Source organism: Humulus lupulus, chromosome 2, assembly GCF_963169125.1.
Source record: "Humulus lupulus chromosome 2, drHumLupu1.1, whole genome shotgun sequence".
In the NCBI taxonomy this organism is placed as follows: Eukaryota; Viridiplantae; Streptophyta; class Magnoliopsida; order Rosales; family Cannabaceae; genus Humulus; species Humulus lupulus.
The window spans coordinates 254,273,209-254,297,534 of NC_084794.1; the positions used below are offsets into that span (position 1 = coordinate 254,273,209).

A 24,326-nucleotide genomic window follows, 5' to 3' on the forward strand; every position below is an offset into this window, starting at 1 on the left:
CCCAAATATGAAATTCAACATCAACACCATGAGTTCAATCCAAATTAAAACTTCAAATCAGTTTATAACTAGATGTATATCTTCAACAAACATGAATAAGCGACCTAGAGCCCCTAATTTTGAAATTATAATCAAGCTCCCCAAAATCCCATCAAGAACACCATAAAGAACAAGTTTAAGAAATTAACTTAAATTTTCAAAAATCTTAGGTGAGATTGTGGTCTGGGCAGCTTCTAATCCTCTTTGAACACTTAAATTCCTCAAGAAAATCCCCAAAAATCAAGATTGGCTCCCTAACTTGGATGAACTTTGAGGAGAAAGTGAGAAGAGTGATAGAAAGGGATAGTGAGTGTCTAAAGCATGTATGGATGGTTGCAATCAATACTTGGTAATTTTTTGTCTAATTTTATGGCCAAAAGATAATTATGCCCTTCCCTATCAATTCCATTCTTAATAGAACTCAAGGGCATTTTGATCTTTTGCCTAAAAACATAATCACACCACTTATCTCCAAATTAATCCAGTAATCCACCAAGCATAATTATTCTTCCAATTAATGTCACTTTCCCAATAATCCCAAAATACATAAATTCCCAAAAATACCCAAGCCTCGCCTCGAGCCGAGCATTTTTTCCCGTTGTGACTTTTCTGCTAAAACTCTTGAGAGGAACCACTCACCCCAAATACACATATATCCACGTAATAATGTGGTCTCAAGCACATTACACATAGAAATTACAAATATACCCTCGATGGGTCAAAATTACGAAAATGCCATTCTTTTAATAAAAAAGGGTCTTTAGACACATTTAATATACATAATCATGCATAGTCATTCATATAATATAATTCACATAATTACCCCCATGTGCCCTCCCGACACACTATTCAAAGCACTTAATCTTATTAGGAGTTTCGGGACGTTACAACTATCCCCTTCTAATAGAAATTTCGTCATCAAAATTTTACTTGAACAACTCGGGATACCGGTCCCGCATATCTGATTCTAACTCTCAAGTCATTCCCTCTACCTTGTTGTTCCTTCATAACACTTTCACTAGGGAGACAGTCTTGTTCTGCAAGACTTTATCTGTAACGACCCAAAATTACTAATAAGGATTAAGGGCCTTGATTAGTGTGTCGGGAGAGCATAATTTGAAGTTATGTGAATTACTGGTGAAAATTCATGATTATGTGATATGCATGATTCTATGATTATATGGATATGTGGAATGCATGTTTATGAGTATTAGACAAGCATGCGGGCCTTGTTTAGCTTGTAAGGGCATAATTGTAATTTTGGCCCGTTAGGGCATACATGTGATTATTTGTGATAAACTGTTGAGACCACATTATTATGTGGATATATTTTCAGGATACGACACGAGGCGATCCTAGGGAGCAAGTTAGCGGGAAAGTCACAACGGGACCCGGTACCCGACTCTGGGCGAGTCAAGGGGTATTTTGGGTAATAGACATTTATCTGGGTTATTAAGTTATGAAAATAAATAATTGAAGATATATTTGAGGTTAGGAAGCTTAGGAGGGAATAATGGGGAAAATTACCATTTTTCCCTCGAGGACGTTTTCGGTACCCCAAGCCTTGGGATTAACTTAAGAGGCTTAAGTGGGATAAGACAAAGGTAAGAAATATTTAGAAGCCTGCTTGAAACCTACTCTCTCTCTCTCTCTCTCTTTTTCCTCTCAAGGAGTTTCTCAAGCTAGCCATTGGAACCAAGGGATTTTGGGCAGGGTTCATAAAAATTGGAGCTCTGGAATTGGAGATTAGCTCAGTATTTGCTAGTCAATTCAAGCAGAGTTTGAGGTAAGATTTGGATTAAGATTTTAATATTTAAGTTATGAGTTTTAAGGGTTTTTGGGTCTTTGATGTTGAGGATTTAATTGAAGCTTTGGGTGAGGATTTGAGCTAAATTCTTGTTAGGTTTTATTGCTAGGAACTTGGGGATTATCTCTACAACTACTATGTGAATTTGCTCTTCAGAAAAGCTTTTAATTATGGTTTAGCCCTTGGATTCTCTGTATTGTTGGATTTTTTTAGGAGGTTTATGAGCTTTTGGGTTTCAAGGATTGAAGTGTGATTTTGATGGGTCTTTAGGCTAGTTTTCTTATGGGTTTTGCTGCTGGAGGCATATTTGAACTGCTGTGATAATTAGAATATGTTATTGGGATGATTTCAAGTTAGTTTGGTTGAGATTTGGTGGATGAAAATGGAGTTTTTCTAGGTTCGAAGGGGTCGGGCCGCGACTCAGTTCTTAGTGTGTCGCGGCCCTCTAGAACAGAGGTGTGCCAGGAAGGAGGGCGGGCCGCGGCATGGGAAGCTTAGGGTCGCGGCCCGTGTGTGCTGTCTGGGGAGGTTGGGCCTCTGGTAGGGGGCAGGCTGCAACATGGAGAGCCTTAGGCCGCAACTCTTAAGGGCATTTTGGCCTTGAGGAGGCTTAAGGTGCGGGGAGTTGACCTAGGATGCTCGGGATCGATTCCACTACTGTGCTTGGTGGAATTTGATGTTCTGAAGGCTAGAACTTGGTTCGAAAACCCTTATTCACTTTTTATTGATGGAATTCTTTATCATGGTTGTGACTAGGTGTACGCTAGGGCTCGGGACAGGATCGTGCTCAAGGGTCGTCTTTCTTAGTCAAAGCACTCAGAACTAAAGGTAAGAAATTGCACCCTATGTGATTATGTTGGGACTAAGAGTTCCCTTTACTTGTATATAATGTCATAGATGGTATTATGCCATGGGGACATGTGATAAATGGCCTAAGAGTGCGAGAATCAATATTATCGCACAGGACGTGGCTCGGCCACTAGTAGCTGAGGACAGCTTAATAATCACTGAGCTCGGTTTAAGTGGACTGGAGTCAGTGGGTTGAACACTGGGCTTGGCCTAAGTGAGCCAAAGATAGTGAATTAAATAGAGGGTGCAGCCTAAGGGCCTCGACCCAAATTATTGTATGACGTGTGTACTGTTGTTAACTTGAGGTATATGATATGATGAATATCTGGATGTTAGGTCATCGGATTATTTATTGTTATCCTTGATTAAGTGAATGTTATGGCTTGCTGGATAATTGATTAATATCTTGTAAATCACTTGGCTATACTTTGTGAACTATTTGGTTATCAATATTGATTGTATTATGATGTTATAGTTTTCTTGTTGGGCCTTGGCTCACGGGTGCTACGTGGTGCAGGCAAAGGCAAAGGTAAGATGAATCGACCATGGGTTGGAGAGCTCTGGGGGTGAGATGTACATTGTCAGCTGCTCGGCAGCCATTGTCGAGGGATTGTACATGGACGGAAGCCTAAAATGTTTATTTTTCCATTAGAGTGGCTTTGATTATTTATAACATTTGAAAATCTTGTAAATATATCATTTAAACCCTGTTTTGGGATCCCATGTACCAAATATTTATTTTAAATGGAAATTATTCGTTTATAACCAAAATCTTTTAAACCTAACTTGATTTTGTCTTTAGATTCACATTTTACTTAAATGACTTGATTAACAAGTCTTGCACTATTTTAAATACACAGTGTAACGGTCTTGGTTATCCAGGGCGTTACAACTTGGTATCAGAGCGGTCTAGGTTTAAGGGTTCCAGAAGATAGGCTGGACATGTACACTCGCCGCTAAAGACAAGCTCGACTCAGGGTTTTGTAATTGAGTATATGAGATTATATGTATAAGTTATTGATTGAAATATGAATGTATTATATTGTATGATTATAGGGAGCATGAGATACTGATAGGGCCTGACCCTTGACTATTGTGTGATGAGATTGAGGCGTGCTGATCAGCATTGCTATTGCATGTGAATGGATATTTGGATAATGGTTTGTATATTGATTGTATGTGGTGTATTGTCTAAATTGAACTTATATGTTGTACCTGTTTATTGGTATGTAGAAAGCATGGTAAAGTGTCAATGTACCGGGTAGCAATAAAATTTGGTAGCTAAATGCATGGTATTGTAGATTAATGTTTTTTATGCTTTATGTGTGCATGATTATTGTGGTTATTTGGACCGGGTTGTGGATTGGTTCGGAGTGTGAACCTCAGGGCTGAGGGATTTAGTCAATAAAAGCGGATGAATTCAAGTTGTGTGCACCCATAATGGTTAAGTGGACTTGGTGTTGTTATAAAGGGGGTTGCAGATGATAGTTGGGGTTGGAAACCTCCATCTGCCCCTGAAAGTCGCAGCAGATGTTCGCTGGTATGTGAGTAAGCCGAGGGGTCTAATGGCAGAGAATAGATGGAAGAATAGTAGAATTTTCTGGGGAAAGAGCTGCTTTGTATGTCTTGACAGAGGGGTTATCAGTGTTGGTTTAATATGAGGTCATAGACAGATAAGAGTACTATATGGAAGGCTTAAAAGGCGTTATCCTTTGGTTTTGAGGAAAGTTTGGATTTGCTTAAGAATTGGTAAGTGGATGGGCAAGCTAATTCCATCCTTGGTTCTATGAAAGTGAGAGGTCATGACTAAGGAGTTGCACTAAGTATTTGTGGTAGAAGGATGCTCGGAAACGGTACTCAGACCGAGATATTGGCATGATGGGTTGAGAAGAACTTAGATGGTGATTTGATAAAAAAGGTTATGAAGATATAACTTGAATTGCAGGGACTAATAGGTTTATAAGCCTGATTTGGAATGGTAAGGTAACGACAATGTATGTCAATGAGTTTTGTGAGTTGGATAATCCATTTTGGAAATTTATACAGGCGGATGTAGCCCATTTAGGGATTAAACTCTAGAATGGTCTAGAGCATCAGGGCCGCTCTAGTGTATGGGATCTTCGTCTGTATTTAGGCAGCAGGGAGGGCCATGTTATTTAAGATATGTGGAGTGAGGTATAGAGTGTGAATGTCATAGGGAAAAAGATGCAAATGACAGTATTTCCATTGGTGGAATTCTGTAAGGACAGATTCTCGGTAATCGAAGCAGAAAAACCCCAGACAGTTCTATGGCCCCTGGTTTTGGCAAAAAGGGTCTGGTTTTCAAGATAGCCGTCAGGGAAGTGATGGGATCTAGTGAGGTTATTTAGTATGCACCAGAGGCAGGAGACGCCACCTGGGAAGACGTCAGGTGCGGGCACGACTTCTACATGGAATGATCCAATATGTTAGGGTGGATTACCCAGGATTAGTGAATGGAAGACTGGAATGCCTTGTTACATTCGAAGCCCGAGGCTAGTTCCTCAAAGATGACCAGTTGACTGGATAGTTCACGTTTTGGTTGTATAAAGAGTTGGAAGAGTTCGATGTTGAGAATTTCCTAGGAAAGGTTCAGACATAGAGTATATGCCTCAAGGATAGTATACGAAGGATTTGAGATATTAGTACTCGTTGAGGAGGAATTAGAAACTTTTGGAAGAGGAATTGGAGTACAAGTAATTAAGAGATTCGTAGTGAGAGTAATAAAGCTTGTTGTTTGGGAGCCTTGACATGAGTCAGAGTGAGAGTTAATTTGTTAAGAGATAACCATGGATTGTGAGGGATATCACTTGGAGTATTTTAATTGGACTGAATGGAAACTGAGCTGATTAGTAGGGATTCAGATGGGTATGCAAGGAGTGATTGGGTGTGCCCCAGGACTGGGCTACGGACAGGTTCGATATCTGGGACATTATGAGGAATAGTTCTGGTTGAACAGAAAGAATTACTGAAGCAGTTGAAGAAGTTTTGACTTCGGGGTGGATCAAACGGAGCATCGTATCGTGGGAATTGTTGGCATCGTCTGTTAAGGGTGAGGATTTTAAATGCCTGGCTATAAGACAGTACAATGTCTTCAGGAATTGATCTTCGATCTGGTTATTACCAGCTGAGGATCAAGGAAAGAGACATTTCAAGAACTACTACTTGTACCAAGTAGGGTGTGATGAATTACTAACAAAAGGTTCTTAGCTGATTTAAGCTTCAGCAACGCAAGTAAGTTCTACAAGGAGAAAACATAGGAACAATATGAATAAGTCACCTTCAGGTTTATTGGCGATATGTTGGATTACCCTCCAGTTAGAAGTGGAATGCGAATGACTACTACGCTGATGATGTTAATACTAAAGAAGCAGGGCCACAGGTAAGGCTCCAGGAGGTGTTGGTTTCGATCTCGCCAAGGGTATTCAAGGTAATGTTACAAGTAGAGAAGGGGTCAAGTTTGAAGAGATTTGATCTAAAGCCACAGAGAAGCTACTGAAAAACATCTGAAGGATAGGAAACACAACGAGGCCAGTAAACACATCGTCTACTACATAAGTATCTTCGAAGGCAGCCACACTAGAGATTAGAATTACAGTAAAGTTGAAGTTAGACTGAATGGATAGGGTCGGATCAGATGTTCAGAAGACAGAGTGAGGATTGATTAGCACTTGGTGATGTAGGAATATGCGTGTTATGGATGAATACAGAGGGGTAACATGAAAGACCTAATTTTGACAAGACATGAAACTATGTGTGGTACATCACGGGCTGAGGTGCGCCCAAGTACAGACTGACGAGAGGATGGTTTGAGCCTCGCGGGAGGTGAAAGAATGGGAACGTGGCTAATATACATGGAACGTTAAATTGGCGGTGAATGCATAGCGTAAGGCATTTGAGTGTTTGGTCATTTGTAAGAAAGATAACCTTGAGACCAAGATTTAGTGAAACATAAAAGATAGATGGTTGATGTTAAAAATCCTCGACTGTACGAGGAGGAGATTTAATTGGAGACAGACCTCTTACTTGGAAGATGCGTGTCAGTTAAGTAGAACACCACGGACTACATCAGAACGAACAAGGTAACGATTGAGATTGGTATAGCTTCAGTGAGTAGTGATGAACATGTATACATCCATTTGGGCAATGGAATCCAGAGTGATGATTTTATGGGGATGGGGAAAAACCCTATTAGTGTAATACGAGTTAAGGTGCAAGGATCGGATGAGTGGTCCAATGGGAATTTAGCAAGGTGAGGAGAATTCTAAATGGATATCATGTATGTTATACCGGGAGGTTTAAGTGGGTGACAAAATTTAATATGCTTGAATATTGGAAGGTAAAGTGACATGGTGGTGGATCATAGGAATGGACCACATTGAATTATAAGTAAGGTGATTGGACAAGGAAGGTTATAACTCAGCAAAATGAGTTAATGTAGTTTGGTTCATGTGAACTGTTAATGGGGTAGAGCATTGATAATGCTGAGTTGAAACCCTATAGTTTTCCAAGTGTTGGAAAGAAATTAGAGTCACACTTTTAACCTGAAACCTCAACTGCATTACTTTTAACCTAAAGAAATTGATAATGGGATCCCAACTGTATTACTTTTTATGTTTTCAATGAATGTCCAAATTTTTATAATTAATGTCATTAAACGAGTTTTATTTCAGTTGAGTCACACTTTTAACCTAAAACCTCGATTAGCGAGCTAATGGCACCTTTTTAATTCATATGGTAACAACTCTAAGGAAGTAGGTCATTACAACCTGGTATCAGAGCGTGCCAAGGTTTATGGTTCCTAGAGATTGACCGAACATGTACGCTCGCTGCCAATGACAAGCTCGACTCAGGTTTGGTTGGTATTTAATGAATTATATGCTTAATTGTTTGTTTAAGTTGCCCTGTTTGCCTGAATATATATAGATAGAGCATGATGAATGTGTTGATATATGCATGATGTTAGGGCATGGCCCCCTTGATTGTTATATCTTATGTGTGATTTGTGGACTTGTTGATTGTGGTTGATTGATGAGAATGGGAGGTGGTTTTGGATGTTGTTATAATGCTTGATGTGCGACGTCATTGATTGCAGGCATATTGCAGTAATGCCTCGGTGATCAATCAGACTCCATGGCAATAGAGTCGAGGATGACAACCAGGGTCAGGACCCTCCACCTGCCCCACCGAATTGGCAGCAGTTATTTGCCAAGATGGAAGCTAGACTTCATTGAACAGAAGAAGAGCTTCAACAGTTGAGGCAGTAGGCCCCTCCTCAAGGCATTGGGTTACAAGTTCCCCAGGGTGTGGCACCAGTGCCAGCCCAACCTGCTATGGAAAATAGGTGGGAACCTTTGTATGAGAGGATCAGGAAGCAACATCCTCCCACCTTTGATGGTGGTCCAGACCCACTACGGGCAAAGCAGTGGATGAACATGATTTCTTCCATCCTGGATATCATGAGGGTGGAAGGGAATGAGAGAGTAGCCTGCGCCAGTTATATGTTGAGGGAAGATGCCCGTATCTGGTGGGATGTTGCGTCTTAGAGAAGAAATGTGGTAGTCATAACTTGGGAAGAATTCAAAAACTTTTTCAATAAGAAGTATTACAGTGTTGCCGTTCGAGCTGCGAAGGTTGATGACTTTACTAACCTGACTTAGAACCGGATGACGATTACTGAGTAGGCCTTGAAGTTTGACCGATTAGCGAAGTTCACACTGAATTTAGTGCCTACTGACATGGCACGGAAAGATCTATTTATGCGGGGATTGAATGTTATGATCGCCCATAATGTCAAGATAACTCTGGATCCAGGAACTACAACTTATGCACAGGTAGTGGAGAAGACCCTTACACCTGGGGGGGCTGAGGATCAGATTTAGCGAGAGGGCGCCGCTAGGCGCGATGGTCAGAGGACAACACCTACTTTTATTGTATCTAGCCGGGGTAGTGGCCCTAGTTAACAGAAGAGAAAGGCCCTAGACTCTTTTGTTCTTCCTGACTCAGATATAAGGGCACGTGGTGCTTTCAGTGGCCGTTAGGGCGAGGGAGACAATTGGAGGATTTTCCTAGTGTGTCCTCGGTGTAGACCACGACATCAGGGAGAGTGCAGGATCAAGGCCTGCTTTACTTGTGGGAGCATTAGCCACCTGAGGAAGGACTGCCCATGTGACAGCCAGAATCCCGTGATCTGTAAGGGGAAAGACCGGGTAAAAAGTTGTGCAATCCCACACCGCCTAGGGAAGGTCAAGTGTGATTATTCTAAGACTGTGTAGGTATGGGACTACACATTTGAAGAAGGCTTTAATAGATTGATGGGTACTACCTGTAACGCCCTACTGCCTTAGAGTCGTTTCTAAGTGAGTTTAAAATGTGCAATTAACTCGCTAATCGAGGTTTTAGGACAAAAGTGTAATTAAATCATCAACAGAGTCATAAATTTGAAAATAAACCTTTCATTGAAAATTATAAAGCGTTTAACATTTGGGATCCCAAAAACATTTCTTAGAAATATTTACAACTCAAAATACAACCAGAGTCGACTAATCGACAAACTCAAGTTTAGTACAATCATTTCACAAAAACACCCCTGGCCGTGGCAGCCAGGCAGACCAGACATGTATGCACCGTCTATCATGCTCACCATACTCAAGGTTTATCAACTTTCCCCTTGCCTTTACTTGCACTATAGAGCACCCGTGAGCCGAAGCCCAGCAAGAAAACCATCACAAGCAGATTATATATGCATATCAAACACTTAACATAAAATCAAGCCATCACCAGGCTATACACGTACGACCATGCCGTCCTAGGCGCGTTACCAGGCCCTTGGTTCACGGTCTATACCGTAAGGATATCCCAGGTATCCATTGGGGTCTTGCCCTGGCAACTCGCACTTCGAGTGCTAAACGCTGCTCCCGGCCCCTTGCCGTTCTTGGCCTTCGCCGTTCCCAGCCTTTGTCGTTCCCACCCTTCGCCATTCCCGGTCATCGTCGTTCCATCATTTATATACACACATTAATTAACTAAACAGACATATAAACACATATAAAATCAATCAAAGGGCCACGCCCTACAACACAGTCATATAGGGCCAAGCCCTGTAATTCAATCATTTAGGGTCGAGCCCTGCAACACAAGCTCTATGGGAACAGTAGTTCTCTTACCTGTGTCCCGAGCTTTCCAGGCACCGATGTCCCGAGCACAATTCCCTAGTCTGAGCCTTGCCGAAACCCTAATCACAACACATTAACAATTTCCACCATCAAGTTCTAATCCATTAAATAGCTTTAGATTATGACTCTAGTCTCCGAGACATTGATTTCTATCAATCTGAGTGATAAAATCCATCCCGAGCCTAAAACTCCTCTAGAACCCGAAAATGCTCTAAGTGTCACGGCCCTAGGGACTCATGTCGTGGCCCCTAGCTCAACCCGAGGCCCTGCCTCAAAATAGCCCACACGCGCCGCGCTGCGCCTTCAATTCCAGGCGCCCCAAGTTCTAAGGGGTCGCGGCTCAGCAAGAACAGTGCTGCGGCCCGACCCCTCGAGCCCAGAAAAACTCACCACTTTTACCTAAAAAACCAGTCCAATTATCCCCAAAATTAAGCCAACAATCCAAACTAATTATCACAGAGGTTATGCTATAGATTCAGCAACAAAACCTAACCAGAATTCTAGTTCAAAGCCCCATCAAACTCAAAGTTGAATCTTCATCTCTCCAACATGCAAAACTCTAACATACTAGCAGAAATTCCAAACACAATCCTTATAATTTGAAACTTACCCTTTGTTGAATTGAGTCTCTGAGTTGATCTCCTAAGCCCCAAGCTCCTAGCCTCCAAAGCTCTAGCTTGATTCCTAGCTTCCAATTGGTTTTCACAAGTAGAACCTCCAAGATGTCTCTAAGCTTCCAAGAGAAGAAGGGAAACAGAGTGAGGGAGAGGGTGTGGGTCAGTTTAGAGAGTTCCAAATTGTTCTGAGGTTTGTTTTATGTAACTTAAGTCTATATGGTTACCTCAAGGCTCGGGGTACCAAAAACGTCCCCGAGGGCAAAATGGTAAATTTCCCCAATATTCCCTCCTAGGCATTCTAACCTCAAATATATCTCCGAATATTTATTTCCGTAACCCGATAACCTCAAAAAAATGACTAACACCCGAGATACCCCTCGACTCGCCCCGAGTCGGATTTTTGACCCCGTTGTGACTTTCTAGCTAACCGCTCCCTAAGACTGTCTCGGATCGTGAAACATAGATATATCACAAGTATATCACAATTATCATGTTTATACCCTCAACGGGCTAAAATTACAATCATGCTTCTAATAACCAGTCAGGGCCCACATGCATATTTAATTCACCTAAACATGCATCACTAATCACATATTCACACAAATCCACATATTAAACAAAAATTCACATATTGCCCTCCAGGCACGCTAATCAAGGCTCTAAGCCTTATTAGCAGATTTGGGTCGTTACAACTATCCCCTCCTTACAGAAATTTCGTCCTCGAAATTACCTGAATAACTTGGTGTGGATGCTCAAAATTCAACACCGGTAAAGAACCCACACCTAATGCCTAAGGTCTTTGGAAGGTCCAAGGCAACCATGTTTGAAGTCCATTTGAACCCTTAAATTATTGCTCAAAATGACCTTGCTCAAATTGACCAAAATGACCCAAGCGTCCCGCGCGCCCCGCGCCCACACCGCCTGGGGAAGGTCAAGTGTAATGATTCTAAGACTGTGTAGGTATGGGAATACACAGTTGAAGAAGGCTTAAATGGATTGATGGGTACTACCTATGCCAACAAGACGCATCTTCTTTTCGGTAGCCCATCACTTGAGAACTTCAAAATTAAGCATGCTTGACCTGGAGTAGTCTCATGATGGGTGACCTCCTGGGAAGTTTTCCCAGGAAGCGTGCGATTGAGGACAAAGCACGCTGGAAAGACTCGTGTTGGTTTGCAGGGCTAGTCAGCATTCCAGGAAGTAGCCATAGTGACGTGGGGCTTTACAGTCCACAAGCCAGGAAAGAACCAAAATAGAGTGACTGCCTCACTCCTGCCAGAGTATTTACCTTGACCCAGATTAAGACTGAGGCTAGCCCCTTGGTCGTGACAGGTCAGATTTCTAGTGCTGGTTCTTCTTTTACTTCATTAATTGACTTAGAGGCTACTCATTCATTTGTATGTGCTAGAGTGATAGATCAGCTGTGTAGACCTAGTGATTTGTATGCTAGACAATTTTGGACTTTGTTGTCGACTGGGAAACTGGTAGTCTCTAGGAGATGGGTAAGAGCGTTGCCCGTAGAGAGAGACAATAGGGAGTTGTCTGTGGACCTGATTGAGTTAGTGATTGATGACTTTTATATGATCCTAGGGATGGATTTGTTATCAAATTACGGGGCGACGATTGATTGCAAGCGTAGGATGGTGACCTTTGAACCAGAATGGGAGGTACCCTTTGTATTCGTGGGGACAATGAGTGGACCACGAGTACCTATGATTTCGGCACTGAAGGCTAGTGTAATGACCCAAATTTCCTAATAAGGCTTAGGACCTTGATTAGGAGGCCGAGAGGACCATAATTGATTTATTATGCTATTAAATGATTATATGCATGATTATGTGAGTTATATTATTATATGATGATAAATGCATGCATATGGGTCCACTTTTCATTATAATGGCTTTTTGGTAATTTGGCCCGTTGATGGCATATTTGTATATTTCATGCATCTTGGTGAATTATGAATGAGGCCACATTATAATGTGGATTTTTTCGAGCTATTCGACATGAGACGATCTTTGAATGTAAGTTAGCGATTTGGTCATAACGGGGTTAATTTACTGGGCTCGGGATGAGTCTCGGGGTAATTTGATGATTAGTACATTACGTGGAATTATAGGGTAATGGGATATGATTTAGTATTATTTGAGGATATTGAGAATAACGAGAATTGGAGGACGTTAATTAGAATTAACAGGATAGATGAATTATGACAGTTTTACCCTTGCTAGCCTTTGAGGAATTAAAATAGCCCTAGGGGCATTTTGGTCATTTTTACCAATGGATATGTTTAAGTGAGGAAGACTGTGGAATTTGGCTAAGGCAGCAGCAAAGTAAAGGTTCCTCATATCTCTCTCTATTCATCTTTCTCTCTCATTTCCCATTGGATTTTTGAAGCCAAGCTAGGAAATTCAAGCTTGAGGATTGAAGCTTGAGAGTTTAGGCTTGTGATCAACAGCTGTAAGGGGTTTAATTCGTGATTGAGGTAAGGTTTCAGTTCAAGTTTCTGGTCTTGCTCTATTTTTGAGTTAGTTCTTAGCTTGAGGTTTTGGTCTTGGATTTGGGTTTGTGTTGGTGTTTTGATTGTGTTTGGACTTGGGTTTTGATGAGGTTGAGATGTTGTTGAGGTTTTGGGGTTAAATCATAGGTTTGGATGATGTTTAGGTTGGTTTTGAAGCTTGGGGTTCAAAGGAAAACGCAGGGGAGATAGACCAGAATTTTTCTGGATTGTAAGTGGTGCCCCATGCGCCACTTCTGGCGCCCCAACGCTAGGCAGAGGAGAGCAAGGGTGCTCTCTGATTTGGGGCAGCGCCCCAGCGCTAGGTCATTTTCAGGAAGGCCCATTTTTAGGGTTTGGGAGGACTTTGGGGGCTCGGGGGATGGTTCCACTACCCCGTTTGGGTGGATTAGAAGTCCTGAGAGCACGAGAGTGGTCCCGGGAGTGAGGTTTAGATTATGAACCTTTTATCATTTATTTTATTAATGGGATTTCATATTTGGTTATGACTAGGTGACCGCTGAGGGACCAAAGGATTGATCATTCTCAAGGGTCATTTTTAACTTATTTCTCGCTCGAACCAAAGGTAAGAAAACTGCACCCAGTATGTGACATGCATGGTTATTAATGAGGCATGTTGAGGGCTCTATATGTGTACATTGATTGCGTATTAAATGCTTAGAAATCTTGCTTACTTGTGAGTGGTACTGACTTATTAGTCAGAATCGACAATGCTGTTAGTATTGACTGTGAAGCTGTGACTTATTAGTCAAGTTCGACAGTAGTACTGAGCACTGGTCGTATGGGATTGACCTATGAGTCAAGGACGGTATTAGCGTGTTTAACGCAAGACGAAAATATTAGATCTAATTGACATAAGTATTATCAACATAAGCATGAAATGCTTGATCGACCTTAAGTTCGATGAAAACAAAAGCACTTGTCTAGTTTAAAGGCTAGTTACTTAGAGCTGGGGCCAGAACGCCTAGGTGACTTCATCGTCACATGGCTAAGGGTGCGGAGCCCAAGTTTGTGACTTACTCATTAGTCACTTATCTGATTCAAGTTTGTGACTCCATAGTCACTTATCTGGTTTAAGTTCTTGACTTAATCATTAGTCACTTATCTGAATCAAGTTCGTGACTCCATAGTCACTTATCTGGTTTAAGTTCGTGACTTACTCATTAGTCACTTATCTGATTCAAGTTCATGACTCCATAGTCACTTACCTGGTTCAAGTTCGTGACTCCATAGTCACTTATCTGATTCAAGTTTGTGATTCCATAGTCACTTATCTGATTTAAATTCGTGACTCACTCATGAGCCACTTATCTGATTAGGGCTACAAGCCCCAGCATGATTACCAGAATCTTAAAGTGACATTCACTTAGGATTGACTTGATAGTCATCCATACAGGAGGGCAGGATCCACAATCATTTATTTGAAATTATTGCATGCATGAATAGAGCTATTATTGCTAGGCATGACTAGTATGATTTGGTAACATGTTATTACCTGTTCATGAGCATATTGAGTTTTCTTGCTGAGCTTCGGCTCACGGGTGCTATGTGGTGCAGGTAAAGGCAAAAGAAAGTTGGACCATCCTTGAGTTGAAGAGCTTAGGTGACAATGTGTACACATGCAGCTGCTCGACCACCACGACCGAGGGTTTAAAGATGAACTAGGGTTAAACCCTATTTTGCCGCTTAGGTCGGCTGGTTGTAAATCTTTTACTGTAATTAACCTTTAAATTATATTTTGGGATCCTAGTGTATACAGTAAAAGTTTTTGTGAAATGTTGTATCCTTAACCACAAATTTTAATACTAAATTGTTAATCATACTTAGTTACACGATTATGGCCAAATAACTCGATTAGCGAGTTTAACACTATTTAAATGCACACTGTAATGGTCCCTGGGTAGTAGGGCGTTACAGCTAGAGACCTAAAGCAAGAAGGTTGCATAGGATTCCTAGCAAACATTGTGGATGCTTCTAGAGTTGTTTCGGTTGGACCGGATGAGACCAGATTAGTATGTGAGTTTCCTGATTTGTTCCCCGCATATTTGCCAGGGTTGCCACCACACCGAGAGGTTGAGTTCGACATAGAGTTGGCGCTAGGGGTGGAGCCACTATCTAGAACACCTTATAGAATGGCTCCGGCAGAGTTAAAGGAACTGAAGATTCAGTTGCAGGAGTTACTGGATTTGGGATTCATCAGACCGAGTTTTTCGTCGTGGGGGTGCTCCAGTGTTGTTCGTCAAGAAGAATGATGGATCCTAAAGGATGTGTATTGACCACAGAGAGTTGAACAAGTTGACCATTAAGAAAAAATACCCACTGCCTAGGATCGACGACTTGTTTGATCAACTACAGGGGAAGACAATGTTCTCCAAGATTGACCTTTGGTCTGGCTACCACCAGTTAAGGATTAAAGAGGAGGACATACCAAATACCGCTTTCTACACAAGGTATGGACACTATGAATTCTTGGTCATGTCCTTTGGATTAACCAATGCTCCAGCAACCTTTATGGACTTGATGAATAGGGTTTTTAAGGACTATCTGGACAAGTTTGTGATTACATTCATTAACGACATACTAGTGTACTCCCAGTCAGAGACAGAGCACAGGCAACATCCACTATTGGTATTACAACGATTGAGAGAGCATAGGTTATATGCTAAGTTCAGTAAGTGTGAGTTTTGATTACCCCAAGTAACATTTTTGGGGTCAAATTGTCAGTAAGGAAGGGATTCTGGTGGACCCAAGTAAGATTGAGGCATTGAGAGATTGGCCCAGGCCGAGCAGTGTACTAAAGGTTAGGAGCTTTTTGGGATTGGCAGGGTATTATCGGCGGCTTGTTGAGGGATTCTCCAGATTAGCCACACCATTGATCAAACTGACGCGTAAGAGGACGAAGTATGTGTGGACAGACAGGTATGAGAATAGTTTTAAGGAGTTAAAGAGTCGATTGATCACCACTCCAGTATTGAGTTTGCCGTCAAACAAAGAGAATTTTGTAGTCTACTGCGATGCTTCCAGGCAAGGTTTGGGGTGTGTGTTGATGCAAGCTGGAAAGGTAATAGCCTACGTATTGAGACAGTTGAAGGAGTATGACTAGAGATATCCCACACATGATCTAGAATTGGCAGCGGTGGTATTTTCACTGAAGGTTTGGAGACATTATTTGTATGGCGAGAAGTGAAAAATATACACCGATCATAAGAGTTTAAAGTACTTCTTTACTCAGAAAGATTTGAATATGCGCCAAAGATGTTGGTTGGAATTGGTAAAGGATTACGACTGCGATATCTTATACCATCCTGGGAAAGCCAATGTGGTGGCCCACGCACTAAGTCGAAAGGGCCCAGGACAGTTATTCAGTTCGAGGCAGATATCAGATAAGTTAGCTGAAGAGATGACCAGAGCAGGTATTGAGTTGGTAGCTGGACAACTAGCCAATATCACTCTTCAGTCTATGCTCCTTGAGAGGATCAAGGAAGCACAGGGGAAGATCCCCAGTTGAGGGAACACACAAAGGGAGTCTTAGCCAGAGTGGCTAAGGGATTTTCTATTTTGGAAATGGGTTTGTTGAGGTACAAAGGTCAGATTTACGTTTCGATGGACTCCGGAATCCGGCAAGAGATTTTAGATGAGTTTCATACCACTCCATATTCCTTACATCTAGGTACGACAAAGATGTACCAAGATTTGAGAACGTTGAATTGGCGGCGGCAATGAAGAGGGATGTGGTGGATTATGTAGCCGAGTGTTTGACTTGTCAGCAGGTAAAGGCTGAACATCAGAGGCCAGCAGGGTTGCTGCAGCCTCTAGGGGTTCCAGAGTGGAAATGGGAGGATATCACCATGGACTTCATGGTTGGATTACCGAAGACTATGGGACATCATGATTCAGTGTGGGTGATTGTGGATAGGTACACCAAGTCAGCCCACTTCTTGCCTGTTAAGACAATTTATATGGTGGAGCAGTATGCTGAACTGTATGTGATGGAAATTGTGCGACTTCATGGGGCTCCGAGGTCGATAGTATCCGACAGGGACCCCACCTTCACCTCCAAGTTTTGGGAGAGCCTGTAGAAGGCTATGGGCACACAGTTGCGGTTTAGTACCGCTTATCATCCTCAGACGGATGGATAGTCTGAGAGGACGATTCAGATACTAAAGGATATGTTACGAGCCTGCGTACTTGATCTTTGGGTATCTTGGAGTAAGTATCTTCCTTTGATTGAGTTTTCATACAATAATAGTTATTAGGCGACGATCGAAGTGGCTCCGTATGAGATGTTATATGAGAGGAAGTGCAGATCACCCTTCCATTGGGATGAGACGGGTGAGAGGAGGTATCTAGGTCATGAGGTTGTTTAGAGGACCAATGAGGCGATTGAGAAGATTAGAGCTTGAATGCTCACCTCCCAAAGTCAGCATAAGTGTTATTTTGACTTGAGACGCAGGAGCGTAGAGTTTCAAATTGGTGATCATGCGTTCCTTAGAGTTTCTCCCTTGAGAGGGGTGAAATGGTTTGGAGTAAGGGGCCAATTGAGTCCTAGGTTTGTTGGCCCCTTTGATATTCTGGAACGGGTTGGAGAGGTAGCTTACAGATTGGTGATGCCTCCAGCTCTATCAGGGGTTCACAATGTGTTTCACGTATCCATGCTCTGAAAGTATGTATCATATTCTATGCACATGCTAAGTTATGAGAACTTGGAGCTGGATAAGGATTTATCGATGAAGAGAAGCCGATTCATATCTAGACCGAAAAGATAAAGTCTTGCCGAATGGCCCAATCGAGCGAGGCGCGTCTCCTCGCACCAAGATTTCGGTCCATGTTGGGCGAGTGGGTACCGCTCCCTCAAATTGACCCCGCCTTAATGGCCCACGTTCTGCACCATTTCCGATTGGTCCATGTTCCGCACGATTTCTGAATATAGATCGTACCGATCATCCACAGACAAATCAATGCTAATAAGCATAGCAAACAACATTATCCATGAAGAAAAACTCAACCCTAAAAAATTCAGATATACGGTTATAACCGCATCCCAATATAACCAAAAACAACCTACTCTATGTGCATATGCCAGTTTTCTTACCTGGATTTCAGCAATGACGATAAAACGACCCAAGTGTGATTACGTTCAAGCGTCTTTAGCCAATCCTAAACAAAATTGATTAACACCAAGCTTAGTTCACAATTATGACTCTAAAGTAATCACATCTAAACTTGGGTTAGGTACTAGGACTATAGAGCTTTCCACAAGCTTTCTAAGCATATAAAGAACATTTAAATCTGACCTTGGGGTCAAAAGTTATGGTCTATTTACGAAACCGGAAAGATCGTGACATAAAACAGGCGCCTAACATTTGCGTCACTACGCCCGCTGGTGGCAGAGAGCATTACGAAGAATGCATTTGCGCCACAGCACACACCCATCTGAGCCGCAACTCCACTGCAATAAAGCCCATAAATTATGTTCTTCCCTTGCGATTTCCAAATCCCCAAATTCACCCAATCCATTCCAAACCTATGTCAGCCCCAGAATTATGCACCAAAACCATAATAACATCTCACATACAATACATAAACACTAAGAACTCATCAAAATCCTCACTATGAACAAGACTTGGGATTTTAGGGTTCTAAACCCAATTTGCCCCAAATATGAAATTCAACATCAACACCATGAATTCAATCCAAATTAAAACTTCAAATTAGTTTATAACTAGAAGTGATAACTCTAGAAATTAGAGTTATTTTACCACATTTTTTAAGCTAAAAATGATTTAGTTCTTAAGTTTTTAATTAAGTTATTAAGTTTTAAAGTAATTTTGAATTTATTGGGCTTATTTTGATGTTATTTATTTTTGTGTATTTTTATAGTTATTTTGTTGTAAAATGTTGTAATTAATTATTTGAATTAATGTTGTTTAGTTTGAGGTAAAAAAAATGTTGTTTTAGTGAAACTAAATGTTTAATTAAATTAAGTTTTAATTAATATTTTCAATGAACTAATATGATTTATTTTATAATTGAAAATATTTGAATTTGATTTAATTTATGTTTATTTTGTAGGGAGTAAGTTGTATTTTTTTGGCTTTGAAAAGAAAAGAAAAGAAAGGAAAAAAGAGTGGCAAATTTGAAAGAAAATAGCATGAAATGTGGCATTTGTCCTCTTGCCACCTTATCCCCCTGGGCCCGTGTCAGGCCCAGCCCGCCAACATCCAAGGCCCAACATTCAGCTGCTGCCTCTCCACCAGGCCCGAGTCCCAGCTGTTAACCCAAGATATGTTTCCAAGAGGGGGGGTGAATTGGAAATTTAAACTAATTTCGGAAATTTAAAACTTAATATGCCAAATTATGCAATAAATCAAATTTATCAAGTAAAAGCAAATAATATGGCAATCAAATAGATATAGCAAATAATCAAACTTGTAATGTAAAGAGTTGAAGGTTAAGAAATTGCAAACTCTCGAATTTTACAAGGTTCGGTAGAACTAAGCCACCTACGTCCTTGGTCTTCAAAGCTATAGACCTAGCTTTGAGTTCAACTATCGAGCCAAGTTAGCGGGCTTGACTAACCCTTACAACCGGGAATTTTTCACCAAGGTATTTCCAAACCTCTTACAATAGTTTTCCACCACCAAGGACTATCAACCTCTTTTTCGGATTGTTGAAGTGCCAATCTCACTCTAACCGGGTTGTTTACAAAACCGGTGCCAACCTCACCTCAATCTCAATATGGGAATGTGTTTGATATTACAAGCAAAAATCACTCTAGAAGTATGATAATACAATGAGAAACCTAGAGTGATTAGCAAGCACACTTAGAAGAAATAAATACAAATTTTGGCTCAAGTGTGTGAATATGTGTTTGGATGAGTTAAACTTTGAAAGCTCTTTGAAATCAATGGATTTGGTTTGGTATATGTAATAAATGCTCAGCCAAACCCCCAACTTTGAGTGAAAAACGAGTTTATATAGAGTTTGGGAAAAAACTAGCCGTTTATAGCCGTTAGGAGTTAATTTTCGAAGCTGTCTGCCGCGAACCGGAAGTCCGGATGGGGAACCGGAATTCCGGTCTGGAAGCAACCGGAATTCCGGTTGCCAATCCGGAATTCCGAATGGCAAACAGAGAGCAAAAGTCCGAATTGTGCCATTTTCCCGTTTTTCAATTCTTCATAACTTTTAGCTCGTTTATCCGATTTCAAAAATTCCAATTGCGTTACGACCGTATCGGGATGTATTTTCTTAAAAGTGAATTTAGGATATTTATTTCTCATTTTAAAAAATCACCATTTTTTAGTACGTGAGTGAGCCAAATTTTATACTTATGACTTAAAGTATACTTGCAATCACTTTACAAGACTAAGAAATGAAATTAAACCTTTATCTTGAGTTTCTTGAGTCTTGAAGTCCATTTCGGGTCGTTTCCGGAAAATTTGGTAAAATGACCATTTTGCCCTTGGTCATAAGTTTGACTTTGAAGTGCTAATTCACTTTGGTTTTTGCTACAAAATCAACAAAGCATTAGTAACAAATAATAATCAAATATTTGTTAATCATCAAAACAAGGAGACTTAAGAGTTTGGGTCAACACCAGCTTCCTTGATTCACGCTTCTCCTCCTGCACCAGCCACCAAAGGCCACGCCTCCTGCCGCCACCTGTCTCCAACGCCAGCCTCCAAAGCTCCAGCCATCCATCCGTACCAAGCTGCCTCCCAGCTTCTTCAACAAACATCTCCTTCCAGCCTTCGGCCTAGCACAGCCCACCAGCCGTGGCCCAATTCGCCAACACAGGCCCACTACTTTCAGCACCTTGCCCATTTCGGCCCAATCAGGCCCACCACGCCTTGGCAGCTGAACCAGCTGCCAACACAGCCACCAAAAGCCAAAAAGTCACATTTTTCTTCCCAATATTTTTTTTTCTTTTCACTCAAATATCAATTCACTCTTCCCTATTTTTCTTACCTAAATAAACATTCCTAATTCATTTTTTTCACCCTAGTTTTTCACTAATCTTCCATCCAACCAAACATTTCATCTTTCCAATACCCTTACACTTACTCTATTTATCCTACCACTTCCCAACACAATGAAATTAATCAATTATTTATTTTAATTTGATTAATTTAATCTCCATATTTTGCCTATAAATAGAGTCTTGTAAGACCATTTGAGGGTCTCTTCTTCATCTTTTCAACCTCTTCTACACTCCATATTTTTCTCTCTTCTTTTCACTATTTTCTCTCTACCATTTTCATCTTTTGAAGAGCATGTCAAGTATGTTATTTTGTAATTTTTATTTCAATCTAGTTATGAGCTTTTAATCTTTTTTTCAAGATTATTAAGATGATGATGAAGCAAAATGTAACTAGATAGTATTTTTATTGTATGTTGATTTCCCATTTGTGCAACATTGTTTATGGATTTTTCTATCAAAGATATGCATTTTTCATCTATTATTGATTGTTAAAGCATATTACACTTAGTTTTTCATTATGCAAAAATATGATATTCTTTGATTAAATGTATTTCATTAAATTGTTCACATCTAATTCTTAGAGCATAAGTATCATATTTTTCCTAAACATAATCTCTTTGATTTTTTGTAGTTTCATTAGGTTGTAACACAACTAATGCTTAGAAATTATATCTTATGTAAGTGAAGAAAAATCCTACCTTTTTGAAAGTAACTTGTGCTTGAATAGAAAATGTATTTTGAAAAAAATATAGTGTGATTTATTTCAACTATATCTAAACTTGGGAATCAATATACTTATAAATATTATTGAACTTGCATTTTGTGGATTCTAATATCTTAATAATCTTATTTTACATATCTCATTTGAAAACAATTTTTCTATTTAATCATTAATCTTTTTATTACTTGTCTTTTATTTTTCTAAAGCAAAATCTCATCAAATATTTGGAACTAGGTTAGAATCTTCTTGCTTTGTTTGAAATAGTTTCTTTTGATGTTAGTCAACTCTTATGGGTTCGACCTCGTACTTACATGAACATTATATTCCGAAACGATTCGTGCACTTGCGAGTATAATTATTAAAACACCCTCTTTTGGGCTCAACAAGTTTTTGGCGCCGTTGCCGGGGAGTTGCAAGAAAGAAACGATCTTTCTTCAAGGTAAGTAACATTCTTCTACTAGTTATTTTATTTTTATTTGCACTATCATCTTAAAAAAAAACAAAAAAAAAGTAAAAATCGAAAAAGAAAAAAAAGAAAGTTATACATATATTTATTTATATTGTTATATATTATATTATATATATTTCTTGGTAGTTGATGGCATTTAGTGCCTCCTACATACTTATTAGTTGAGTGCATTTGTGCCTCCTAACCCTTTTTCTTTTTCTTTTACTTTTTATGTTTTTTTTAGTTGAGTGCATTTGTGCCTCCTACATACTTGATAGTTGAGTGCATTTTTTGCCTCCTACATACTTGAACAATCTATCTCCTCTAGTGATGGCATTAGTGCCTCCTAGCTTTTATTTTAGTTTATTATCTTAGTTGATGGCATTAGTGCCTCCTAAGCTTTATTATTATTATCATTATTATTATTAGTGTTGGTTGATGGCATTAGTGCCTCCTTGCTTTTATTTTTTGTTGATCATTTAGTTGATGGAATTAGTGCCTCCTAATTTTGATATAACTATTTACTATTGCTATTGTCATTTTTTTTTCTTAATTATCGCATTTAGTTAGTTGTAATTTTATTGTTTAAGAAAATACTTGAAAAAAAAAACTAAAAAACAAAGCTTGTTCTTTCAACATAAGCAATTTTTGCTTAAAGGAATTTTGACAAAGTTCTCATCCACGCTTATTAATTAACCTCGGGGAGTTGTTATTAAGTTGTGAGTAAGTGGAATCAAATAGGCCTAGGAACAAGTTAAACAAAAAATAAAAAATCATAACAAAAAAAATATATATAAATATTATAATCTCTTCTTGTTATAAGTATGCTTTGTGGCTGCGGTTCTAACTGATCTTCCACATCAGAAATTTGTTTTCTTGTGATTGTGTGTGTTACTTGGTGAAATTTGTGACATTGTATGCATCATTGGCATTGTAATTCAAAAAATCGTTTGGTGAAAAAATTAGTGTCTTTACGTGAAATTGAAAGTGTTTTTGAAAGTTTAAGCATAATGGAACAAGAACCTAATGTTGTGCAAGAAAAAACTCTTCTTGAATACTTTTCACCTATTTCATCTAATGCTCCGTCATGCATTGTTTTGCCCACTACTAATGCCACTCATTTTGAACTTAAACCATCAATCATTCAATTGTCACCATCATTTTATGGTTTAGAAAGAGAGGATCCATACATGCATGTAAAAGACTTTTTGGAAATTTGCTCAACCTTTCGTTTTCAAAAAATTTCAGATGAGTCGGTTAAACTTAGGTTGTTTCCTTTTTCTTTAAAAGATAGAGCCAAAGCTTGGTTAAACTCACTTCCAACTAGAACCATAACTACTTGGGATCAACTTTTTAATAAATTCCTTGCTAAATTTTTCCCCATGTCCAAAATTGATAGTTTAAGAAGAGAAATCTCCGAATTTTATCAAAAAGATAACGAAGAATTTTATGAATGTTGGGAAAGATTTAAAGATTTATTATTAAAATGTCCCCACCATGGTTTTGAAAAATGGAGACTTGTAAAATATTTTTATGATGGTTTAACCCCTTCAAATCGACAAATGATTCAATCTATGCATACTGGAAATTTTTTAAAATTGCAAGGGCAAGATGCTTGGGACGCTCTCGAAGAATTGTCTGTTAATTCACAACAATGGAATTATTCTGAGCCAAGGTCTAGAGCCAACCCTTCACTAGAAAGAGAAGGAAAATATGAAATAAAAGAAGAAAGTGATTTAAGAACATCATTTGATAAATTAGCAAGAAAAGTAGAAGCCTTAGTAATAAGTCAATCTATGAATTCTCATGTGCAACCTAAAAAAGATGTTTGTTCTTTATGTGCTAGTTCATGTCATAATGCTCAATCATGTCCTTCTTTTATTGAAACATTTTCTGAAGAGGCTAATGCTTTACATTCATATGGAAAACATTCTTCTGATAGCCCATTTTCCAACACATACAATCCAAATTGGAGAAACCATCCTAATTTTTCATGGAGAAAAAACCAACCACAAATGAATCAAGGAAACCAATTCAACATGCCAAATCCAAATCATGCCCAACCAAGTCAACCTTACCCTCCACAAAGAAAACCTTCCTTAGAAGATACCTTACAACAATTCATGCAATCCACCCAACAAATCTTACAAAAT

At 39.7% G+C, this 24,326-nt stretch overlaps 1 non-coding gene across 1 annotated transcript; it reads right to left on the reverse strand.

Moving 5' to 3' along the window:
- Positions 1 to 23,570: 23,570 nt before the first annotated feature.
- Positions 23,571 to 23,677, reverse strand: LOC133820710 (small nucleolar RNA R71). The gene has a single exon (XR_009887111.1). It is a non-coding gene; the product is annotated as a small nucleolar RNA R71 (small nucleolar RNA).
- Between the last annotated feature and the right edge of the window lie 649 nt (positions 23,678 to 24,326).